This window comes from Trachypithecus francoisi, unplaced genomic scaffold (assembly GCF_009764315.1).
Source record: "Trachypithecus francoisi isolate TF-2019V2 unplaced genomic scaffold, Tfra_2.0 Lachesis_group17, whole genome shotgun sequence".
Taxonomy (NCBI): Eukaryota; Metazoa; Chordata; class Mammalia; order Primates; family Cercopithecidae; genus Trachypithecus; species Trachypithecus francoisi.
In genome coordinates, this window is record NW_022681462.1 from 34,205,234 (window position 1) to 34,217,729 (window position 12,496).

Consider the following 12,496-nt stretch of genomic DNA (forward strand, 5'->3'; position numbering starts at 1 on the left):
CATTTTATTTACATTCACAGAATAAATTTCTGGGATATTGTTTAGTATTACCTTGAATCTATAGATCAATTTGGAAAAAAGAAATTGGCATCTGACTACTGTTGAGTCTTCTAATTCGTGAACATAGAATATGTTTCTATTTGTTTAGATTTTCATTGATCTTATTCAATCAGTTTTATAGTTTTCTACATACAGATCCTGTAATAGTTTTATACATATTTTATTTTCTTGTTTCAACTGTAATTGATATTGCATTTTAATTTTTCATATAAGAAAGTATTTGACTGTCATTTGATAACCTTGAATCGCATGATCTTGCTGTAATCATTTATTAGTTTCTAGAGAATTTGTCAATTATTTTGGATCATTTGTATAGAAAATCATAGCATCAGTGAACAAGAATGGTTTTATTTCTTCATTTTCTATCCATTATTTGTTTTTATTTTCTTATTTTATTACTAGGACTTCCAATACAATATTGAGTAAGAGTGGTGAGAATGGACTTGGCCTTATTCCTAATTGTAGTGGCAAATTATCTGATTTTCATCATTAATTATAATGTTAGCTGTTTTTTTTTTTTTTATTAAAGATACCCTTTATCAAGTGTAAGAAGTTTCTCTATAGTTCTAAATTACTGAGAGTTTTAATCATAAATGGGTGCTGAATTTTGTCAAATATTTTCTCTGAATCTACTGATAGGCTTGTATTACCTTTCTTCTTTAGTTCTTAATAAAATGAATGTCATTAATTGATTTTTGAATGTTCAATGAGCCTTCCATACCTGAAGAAATTACACTTGGTCATGATAATTTTTTTATACATTGCTGAATTTCATTTGCTATTATTTGGCTGAGGATTTTAAAATCTATATTCAGGAAAGATATTGGTCTGTAGATTTCCTTTCTTATAATGCCTTTATCTAATTTTGTTATTTATCTAATTTGGATATGCTGGGCTCATTGAATGAGTTACAGTGTTTCCTCTGTTTCCGTTTTCTGGAAGAAATTACAAAGTTTGGTATCCTTTCTTAAATGTTCGGAAGAATTATTAGTCAAATTATCTGAGCTTGAGTATTTCTCTTTTGAAGATTATCAATTACTGATTTAATTTTTAATAGCTATAATAATATTCCTACATCTATAGGGATTTTTAGTCTTGACTTTGGTTTTGATTTGGTTTGTATCTTTCAAGAAATTAGTTCATTCATCTAAGTCATATTTGTGGGCATAGAGTTGTTCATTCTATTTCTTTACTGTCACTTGATAATCTGGGATCAGTAGTGTTGACTCCTCTTTCCATTTTTTTTTTAAGTTTTATGGTTAGCTTGTTTAGAGATTTGACAATTTAATTTTTTCAATCAAACTTTTGTTTTCTTGATTTTCTCTATTATGTTTCTATTTTTAATTTCATTTTTTATGCTTTATTTTTATTATTTATTTTCTATCGATGCTTTGGGCTTAAATTACTCTTCTTTCTCTAATTTCATAAAGTGGAAGCTTGGATTATTGATTTTAGATCTTTCTTCTATCTAATATATGCATTTACTGCTTTTAAATTCCCTGTAAGCATTGCTTTGGCTGCTTCCCCAAAGTATTGAGAATTTATGTTACCATTTTCATTTAGTGAAAATATCTTCTTTAATTTTACCTTTGACTTCTTCTTTGGTCCATGTGTTATTTAACAGTATGATATTAGTGTCCAAATATTTAGAGATTTTCCAGCTATTTTTCTGTTATTGACTCATAGTTGAACTCCATTGTGTTCTGACAACATATTTGATTTATTTATAGATTTTTTAACATTCTTAAGATTGTTTTTGACTGACCAGAATGTGGTCTATCTTGCTAAATGTACCACATGCATTTCAAAAGAATGTGTTTCAGCTGCTAATGGATGGAGTATTCTATAAACATCAATTACATCAAATTCATTGATAATGATGTCAATTCAACTACATCTTTACTGATTTTTCTTTTTTATGTATCAATTACTAAAAGTGGAATGTTGAATTCTACAACTGTTATAATGAATTCATGTATTTCTTCTTGCAAAGTAGTAGGCTTATTTATTTTATTCTTAGTTTTATTTTGAGAGGAAGTCTCACTCTGTTGCCCAGGCTGGACTATAGTGGCACAGTCCTGGCTTGCTCCAACCTCTGCCTCCTGGGTTCGAGCAATCCTCCTGCCTTAGCCTCCCAAGTAGCTGGGACTATAAGCATGCCCCATCATAGCCAGCTAATTTTTGTATTTTTGGTAGAGACAGGTTTTCCCCATGATGGCCAGGCTCATCTTGAACTCCTGACTTCAGGTGATCTGCCCACCTTATCCTCCCAAAATGCTGAGATTACAAGTATGAACCACCATACTTGGCAGATAGGTTTATAGTATTGTCTTATAATACTCTGATACACTTTGAGTTCATTTTTGTGTTTGTGTTGGAACACTGGCTAACAGTTACTTTTGTCAATACTGATATCCAACTTTTCTAGCATCAATTTTTTTCAAAAAGCAGTACTTTGCCTATTTAATTATGCTATTGTTTGAATATTTGTTCCCTCCAAAACTCACATGGAATTTGACTCCCCAATGTGGCAGTATTGAGAGTTGTAGTCTTTTTTTCTTTTATTTGAGATGGAGTCTCACTCTGTCGCCAGGCTGGAGTGCAGTGGCATGATCTTGGCTCACTGCAGTCTACACCTCCAGCGTTCAAGCAATTCTCCTGCCTCAACCTCCAGAGTAGCTGGGACTACAGATGCACACCAAGCCCAGCTAATTTTTTTTTTTTTTTTTTTTTTTTGTATTTTTAGTAGAGATGGGGTTCACTATGTTGACCAGGATGGTCTCAATCTCTTGACCTTGTGACCCGCCTTCCTCAGCCTCCCAAAGTTCTGGGATTACTGGCGTAAGCCACCATACCCAGCCAAGACTTGGAGTCTTTAAGAGGTGATTGGGTGTGAGGGCTTGCCTTCAGGGATGGATTAACTCATTCATGGATTAATGATCTATAAGGTAATGGGTTATTGAGTTATTATGAAAGTTGACATGGTGGCTTTATAAGAAGAGAGAGAGGACCCTGAGCTAACACACTCAGTCCCCATGACATATGCTACTTCTGCACCCTCTCCCCTCTCCAGGAAGAAGGGCCTCACTGGATGTGGCACCTCAGCCATGGACTTCTCCGCCTCGATAACTGTAAGAAATAAATTTATTTTCTTTATAAACTATCCACTTTTAGGTATTCTACTATAAGCAACCAAGAAACGAAGAAAAATCTTTGCATATCTTTACTGAAAAAAATATATAGCCAGATTTACCATTAAATTTTATCAATATGTATATATTATGACAGAATTGCCGTGCTAGCTTAGTTATTAAAATTTTGCATAAAGTCTTAATGTTTTTAAAACATTTTAATTTTTTTAAGTTTTATAGTCATTTGCCTATACAATTATAGATATTGTTCTTTACCCTTAAATATAAAGTAGACACTGAAAATTAGAATGGAAATATCATTGATTTTAATTTGGTTTTAAAAACATGCACTGTTTTTAAACTTTATCTAACAGGATCCCAAAAACTCTTTAATCATGATTAATCCAAGTACAGGTTTCTTTTGATAGCTTTTCACAAAAAAAAAATTGTTGTCATTTTTATTTTATTGTCTGACAAGCTAAGAAAAGATGTGGCAGAGTTATTCCACTGATAAATTCTCGGTAGTAAGTAAACTCTTAAGGTGACAATTAACCTTTGTCATTTCTAATCATACTTTTTTCCATCCTCAAACAACCCAACCATAAAATATGACGCACCTCAACATAAGTTCATTAACTAAAACAAATTACCAAGCGACTTTAGAAATTGAGAAGTGCTAGGAACAGTAACAGTCCCACCCTTCTTCTTCCTTTACTCTGCTATAATTTGCCTGATAATTTCTTTATAAAAGCATATATTGATTTAAATTTAATATTCCATTAAGTTTCTTTGATGTCTTAAAATAAAAACAAGTAAATGTCAATGAGTAAAGGGTCACTGTCAATTTTTTATCCCTATGATATTCATAAATGTTCAAAATATTTTGCATAACCTTATATCACCTAGTGTTTCTATCATTATTTGTTATCTTGCACATTTCTATTATGTTACTTCTTTGCTGATTTTATTACCAGTATTTTTATTTTATTCCTGTTTTGTTCTGTTGTATAGATGAACATTCTTTTGTTTCCTGTTTCCTATTTCCCAGTTATAAACTCATTCTCATCAGATTCCTTATTGATATTTTTCTGATAGAATATATTTATTTCCAGTTCCACAATATGAGACTATGTTTAAGTGCTTTTCTTTCTTTCTCTTTTTCTTTCTTTCCTTCTTTCTTTCTTTCTTTCTCTTTCTTTCTTCCTTCCTTCCTTCCTTTCTTCCTTCCTTCCTTCCTTCCTTCCTTCCTTCCTTCCTTTCTTTCTTTCTTTCTCTCTCTTTCTTTCTTTTCTTTCTTTCTTTCTTCATTCTTTTTTGTTCTTTTTTTGAGACAAGTCTTGCTTTGGTACCCAGGCTGGTCTTCAACTCCTAGGCTTAAGTGATTCTCCCACCTCAGCCTTCACAGTAACTGGTACTACAGGCACACACCACCACACCTGGCTTCTTGAGTACACTGGATCTGTTTATGTTAATTAGCTTCATATATGTTATTTCTATATCATGGCCTGATGAACATAATAATAATATTCCAAGGTATGCTAAAAATAAAGCTAGCACTATGTGTTACAGAATTCACATTCGATTATTTCTTTTTTTCTTTCTTTTTGACTTGACAACAGAAAAGAGTATCTTCTCAGATAGACAAAATCCCCTTTTATTCAGGCATGAATAAGAAGATATTATTTTAAAAAATAACTGTTCAATTTCTTTTTCCTTTTCAAGAGATAGATAATATGCTTTAGGAGTGATCCATCATTTTAGAATTACCTCTCCAGGAAAGGCAATTAATGTTCAAATCATGTGTTAATCTTGAACATTTGTTAGTTTCTGTCAAAAGCACTCTCCTGAGAAAAATTCAAAAAAGAATATTTAGTCCCAATGAATCAGGTTCCCTATTTTTCTTAGATCACTTTCTGTACTAAGTACAGACAGCTACTGCTATGAAAACAAACAAAAAAAATGGTATATCTAAATCACATTCTCTGTCAACTTCTACTTCTTTGTTCTGGGTTTTACTGCCTTCTCTTGTTTTCCCTGGTTTGTTGGTTGGATGTCCAATGCAAAAAGCTTACATTAAATGTCAAATGAATAATTTTTTCAAATTTAAAGGTAGAGAAACTGAGCTTCAGAGAAGGGACATGGATTATATTGTATTATATTGCTCAGAGGCTACCAGGCTTGAATTAGACCTATCTTGGTTCAATTTGGTTACACATTATCAATGCAACAAAAAGCAAGTTTCTTAAAAATCTCTGAACATCAGTTTTCTTCATCTTTAAGATGAAGTTAATAAAATTTATTTCATTGTATTTCTGAAGGAAAAATGCAAGATAATCCACATGGGTAATTATGATGATGCCAGGCAGGATGTAAAAATGAATAATATTTGCAGTTACAGGTGTGAGTATAATTTTAATGACTGATTTGTCTGTGTTTTTTCTCTTCCATTCTCGGTCTTCAGTTAGCATGAAGAATAACTGTTATTGGAATGTGGGTCTCATTACAAAGACAGCTTGCTGAATAGTATCTGATGGAAAAAGGCTTAACTTCTTGACCACAATGTACAAATACCTTCTTATAGAATGAGAATATCCAACGATGACAATTCACATTGTTTTCTTACCTTGAGGTAAATAGACACCTGTATGAAAATTTGAAGTACTTACCTCATCTTGTTCTAAAAAAGGCAATGAGGAAAATAAAAAGAAAATAAAAAAGTAGTCCTAGCTAATGCAGTAGGACAAGAAAATAAAATAAAAGGTATATAGAGACAAAAGGAAGAAATAAAACTATCTTTGCAGATAACATGATCATCTATGTAGAAAAGCACAAAGAATTGACAAAAAAAAAATTTTAAACCTTCTCGAACCAATAAGTGATTATAGCTAGGTTTCACCATACAAAATTAATACACAAAAGTCATTAATTTTCATAAACCAGCAATGAACAAGTAGAATTTGAAATTTAATACAAAATACTATTTTTGTTAATGCTCCCCGAAAAGAGAAATACTTTGATATAAATATAATAAAATATGTATAAGATCTATATGAGGAAAACTACAAAATTCTGATGAAATTTGTCAAAGAAGGACTTAATATGTAGAGATATTTCATGTTCATGGGTAGGGAGACTCAATATTGTCAAGATGTCAGTTCTTCACAATTTGACATATAGATTCAATGCAATCTTAATAGAAATGTTATCAAGTTGGCCAGGTGTGGTGGCTTACGCCTGTAATCCCAGCACTTTGGGAGACCAAGGTGGGAGGATCACGAGGTCAAGAGATCGAGATCATCATGCCAAACATGGTGAAACTCCATCTCTATTAAAAATACAAAAATTAGCTGAGTGTGGTGGTGGACACCTGTAGTCCCAGCTACTCGGGAGGCTGAGGCAGGAGAATCACTTGAACCCAGGGATTGAAGGTTGCAGTGAGCCAAGATTGCACCACTGGACTCCAGCCAGGCAACAGAATGGGACTCTGTCTCAAAAAAAAAAAAAAAATTATGAAATTATCTTGTGGATATTACCAAATTGATTCTGAAGTTTGAATGAAGAGTATGAAAACATGGAACAACTATCACAATATTGAATGAGAAGAAGAAAGTTGGAGGACTGACACAACCTGACTCTAAGACTTACTATAGCCAGTTGTGGTGGCTCATGTCTGTAATCCCAGCACTGTGGAAGGCTGAGGCAGGTGGATCACTTGAAGCCAGGACTTTGAGACCAGTTTGGTCAACACTGTGAAACCCTATCTCTACTAAAAGTACAAAAAAAAATAAATAAATAACCAGGCGAGGACTGATGCCAGCTACTTGAAAGACTGAGGGATGAGAATTGCTTGAACTTAGGAAGTGGAGGTTTCAGTGAGCCAAGATCATGCCACTGCACTCCAGCCTGGGCAACAGAGGGAGACACTGTCTCAAAAACAAAACAAAACAAAACAACAACAAAAAACTTACTATAAAGTTACAGTAATCAAGACTGTAGTATTGGTTTTAAAAAAAAAGGACAAATAAAAAATCAAAAGAACAGAATAGTGGGCCCAGAAATTGACCCACATAAATATAGTCAACTGATCTTTGATGAAAGAGCTAAGACAATACAATGTAGCAAAGACAGCCTCTTTCAACAAATGCTGCTAGAATAGCATCCATATACCAGAAGTACATATGCACATCCATAGGCAAAACAATGAATCGTGACACAGACCTCACATCCTTTGCAAAAATTAACTTAAAATGCATCATACATTTGAATGTTAAATGCAAAACTATACAACTAGAAGATGAAACAGAAGAAAACTGGATGACTTTGGATAGGTCAGTGATTTGATAGATATAACATCAAGGGCATGATCCGTGAAAGTGATGATTAGTAAGCTGAACTTTAGTAATAAGAGAATAACAGGACAAGTAACAGACTTGGAGAAACATTTGTAAAAGATACATTTGATAAACAACTGTTATTCAAAATATACAAAGAACATTTAAAACAACAATAAGAAAACAAACAACCCAGTTACAAAATAGGCCAAAGACTTTAACAGACATATCAGCAAAGAAGATATACAGGTGGCAAATAAGCATATGAAAAGATGCTTCACATCATATGTCATCAGGGAAATGCAAATTAAAACAATGAGATCATATTTATATGCCTCTTTGAATGGTCAAATCCAGGACACTGACAACAACAAATTCTGGTGAGGATGTAAAGCAATAAGAACTCCTGTTTCATTGCTGGTGTGAATGCAAATTGAAACATACATCACTTTATCATATGATCCAGCAATCGTGATTCTTGGTATTTACTCAAGGGAGCTGAAAATGTATATTCACACAAAAGCCTACGCATAGATGTTTATAGAAGCTTTATTCAAAATTACCAACACTTAGAAGCAACCACGAAGTCTTGATATAGGTGAACGAATAAATAAACTGTGGTCCAACCAGACAGTAGACTATTATTTAGCACTAAAAGGAACTGGCTGTCAAGTCATTAAAAGACATGGAAGAAATTTAAAATGTATATTAGTAAGTGAAAGAAATCAATCGGAAAAGGCTACATATTATATAGTACGAATCCAAATATATGACATTCAAGAAGAGGCAAACCATGGAGACAGAAAATATATTAGTGGTTGCCAGGAGTTGAGTGCTGGGAAGGATGAATATGTGGAGCACTGAGGATTTTTAGGGCATTGAAATTAGTTTGTATACTACTGTAGCAGGTGGATATACATCATTATACATTTGTCTAAATCTATAAAATGTACAACACCACAGGTGATCCCTAATGTAAACTAATCAACGTTATTTGAGGGATAACGATGTGTCATCGATTGTAATAAATGTACCACTCTAATGGAGGATGTTGAAATAGAGGCTATGCATTTGTGGGGGCAAGGAGTATACAAAATATCTCTTTACCTCCCTCTCAGTTTTGATGTGAATTTAAAAGTTCTCCAAAAATATAGTCTTAAAAAAAAAAGGAAAAACATTTATTGTGACTGTCACTAACTTTCCGATTTATTTTTCATATTTTAGTAGAATTTTCCCCCTTTGTCCAGAAAGGAAGATGTATGTGGCTGAGAAGTACTTTATCAAGCTGTTGAATAACTAACCTTTAAGAAGTGAACCAAAGAGAAAAGTTGCCTATTTAATTTTATCCATTGGGTTAAAAAACAGCAAAAGTATAAAACACAATATTAGTGATTTTTCACTCTTTTTAATATATAGCTAGGATTGGTATTCTTAGTTATGTTATGCCTAGGTTGGAAAATTGCCAAAGTATAGCTGAAGTCCCAAGGCCAATGCACGGAAGACGGTAACAAGATAGTGACACTTTTTAGCCATCCAGTCAAAATCAATAGTGTTTTAGTGGAACTTCCATGAGAAAACAACTTGTCATGCCAGCAGCTAAGCAATATGTTTCAACAGAGAGAAACCACTGCTTAGAGGCGGCAGCCCAAGGAGACAACAATTGTAGGCATGATTGCTTTTTGTTGGTGGTTTCAGGTCATTGATGCACAGTGTAATCTCTAATTTAAAAAGTAACACACAATGGTGTTTTATTTTCAAAGTTAGAGCTCTTTTGGATTTGCAATGTGACCAGAGCAGTGCCTAATTGGATTTGCAATGTGACCAGAGCAGTGCCTAATATGCATATGTGTGCATATATATATATATATATATATAATATATATATATATATAGTGTGTGTGTGTATATATATAGTGTGTGTATATATATACAGTGTGTATATGTGTGTGTGTATACATATATACAGTGTGTATATGTGTGTGTGTATACATATATACACACACACACTATGGTGCTTGACTTTGTGAACAAAAGAAAAATGTACATTCAATCACTATTTTTCACATGATGTTGAATATCCAGATGGTTCTTGCTGCTACATAAATTGGTAAGTTGATTTACTACCTGATAAAAGCAGTATAATGTAAAAATAAAAAGCATAGGTTCTATATGCTGACTACTTGAATTCAACTGCAGATTTTATCACTTTCTAGTTGTGTGATCCATGCACAAGTCACTTAACCTTTCTGTGCCTCAGGTTCTTTTTACATAAAGGGGTAATAATATTGTTTATCTCGTAGTATTGTTATAAAGATTAAAATATATAATATTTCTTAAGCACTTAGATTAGTTTGTGGCTCATACGACATATACATCATACAATCCACCAATTTAAAGTGTACAATTTGTTGTCTTTGAATACATTCACAGGGTTGTGCATCTCTCACCACTATCAATGTTGACATTTTTAATTACCTAAAAAAGGAAACCTTGTACCTCTTAGTCATAACCCACAAGCCCCCTTTCCTGGCCTTAGACAGCCAATAAGCTACTTCCTATCTCTATAGATTTGCTTATTCCAGACATTTCACTTATATGGAATCATACAATATGCAGTCTTTTGTGACTGGCTTCTTTTAGAGGTTTCTACCAAATCTCACTCCCCTCAACACTTAAAAAAAGAAAAAAACTTTCCAGATTATTGATTTTAAAAATCACTTCTCAGCTAAGAAATGCATGTTTTTAATATACATGGTATTACATATACATATCACATTACATTTAAAATGTGTTTTATTACATTGCTATGTTTAGTATATGCCAAAACAGAAGTTGTCTTTAGATATATATGAGACTTTTTAAAAATCATCCTTTATAGTGATTTAAAAATCATTTGCAAATAATGCTTGCAAAAAGCTGTGGAATTTTTGTTTATAGTGGAGTCATTGACCGGCCCTCAATGAAATCACTTTAATTGTCATATTCAGAGGCAAGTAAGTGGCAGGATGTGATACCCCACCATCCTCTCCTCACTATTCTGAATGCCATTAGCGTTGACCCATGTAACCTTTCACTGCACAATGACTATTTGGCCACAGTATGTGATAGCATGCTCCCATATTTTGTTCTGAGATAAAGACAAGGAGAAAAATATATTGATTCCGTATACTACCTTATATGCATCTTCAATGTAGAAGCTGGTTATTTATACAACTGATATCCATATAATGCCTATTAGAGAACTTTACATGAAATAAACCCCTATTTAGGCGTTATTACTTTGTGGAGTATGTGAAGAAAATAATCATCAATGTTTACAAAGTTGACTGACCCATAAGGGTCATTTGTTAGGGCAACCATAACAAAGTACCACAGACTCACTGGTTTAAACAGAAGAAATACATTTTCTCACAATTCTGGAGGCTGGATGATATGGTTTGCCTCCCATAAGCCCCATGTGTTGTGGGAGGCACCTGGTTGGAGGTAACTGAATCACAGGGCAGTTTCCCCCATGCTTTCCCTGTGATAATGAATGAGTTCTCATGAGATCTGGTGGTTTTATGTGTCTGGCATTTCCCCTGCTGGCACTCATTCTCTTCTGCTGCCCTTTGAAGAGGTACCTTCTGCCATGCTTGTAAGTTTCCTGAGACCTTCCCAGCCACGTGGAACTGTGAGTCAATTAAACCTCTTTTCTTTATAAATTACCTAGTCTCAGGTATTTCCTTATAGCAATGCGAGAATGGACTAATACACTGCAAGTCAGATATGAAAGTGTTTGCAAAGTTAGTTTCTTCCTAGGACCATAAGAGAAGGCTCTATTCCAGGCTTCCCTCCTTGACTCATAGATGGATGACTTCTCCCTTTGTCTTTACACTGTCTCAGTTCTGTACATGTTTGTGTCCAAGTTTCCCCTTCATCACAAATACAATCATATTCTAAAGTACGTGATTGTGGTTTGTGTTATGTTATGACCACAACATATAAATTTTAAGGGAACAAAATTTAGCCCATGATATTATCTTAATCTGCTTATACTGGATACAATAAAGATTTTGCTAACTGTAAAGTAAACTGTAGTCAATCTGAAATAAATGCATGACTCTGCTGTCATTTTCTGGCAATATGACCACAAGAAGGTTAAAAAATACCTTCCCATATCTTTATTCTCAAGAATGCAAGGAACCAGTATTAATATTGATACAATATTAAATGTATAACTATATATTGCCTTCATCTTTTCATATTTTAGAGCTCCTCTCTATACATTTGTTTCTCTTCATAAAACCTTATGCCTACATAGGGCAGTACTTATTATTTTCCTTTTATAGATGTGAAAACCATCTCTGAACTGTCGATTGACTTGCCTAAGGTGACAGGGCAGTTCAGTGATTTCCCAATACCCTCATTTGTTTGCTTTTTTTTTTTTTTTTTAGACGGAGTCTCGCTCTGTCGCCCAGCCTGGAGTGCAGTGGCACGATCTTGGCTCACTGCAAGCTCCCGCCTCCCAAGCTCAAGCGATTCTCCTGCCTCAGCCTCCCGAGTAGCTGGGATTACAGGCATGCACCACCATGCCTAATTTTGTATTTTTAGTAGAGACGGGGTTTCTCCATGTTGGCCTGGCTGGTCTGGAACTCCCAACCTCAAGTGATCCACCCACCCTGGTCTCCCAAAGTGCTGGGATTACAGGCATGAGCCACCGTGTCCAGCCTACCCTGGTTTGTTTTCTAATGGCTACCATATACAATCTGATCAGTTGGTTATCAGCAGCGGTACTAAGGGGGAAAAAAAGCAGGCTTGGTGGTTAGTACCTGTAATCCCAGCACTTTAAGAGGCTAAAGTGGGTGGATCGCTTCAGTGCAGGAGTTCTAGACAAGTCTGGGAAACACGGCAAGACCTCATCACTATTATAAAACAAAAAACTCCCTTATTCTTACTCCTAAACACTCCTGAAATTGAACCATTGAATTTGTCTCT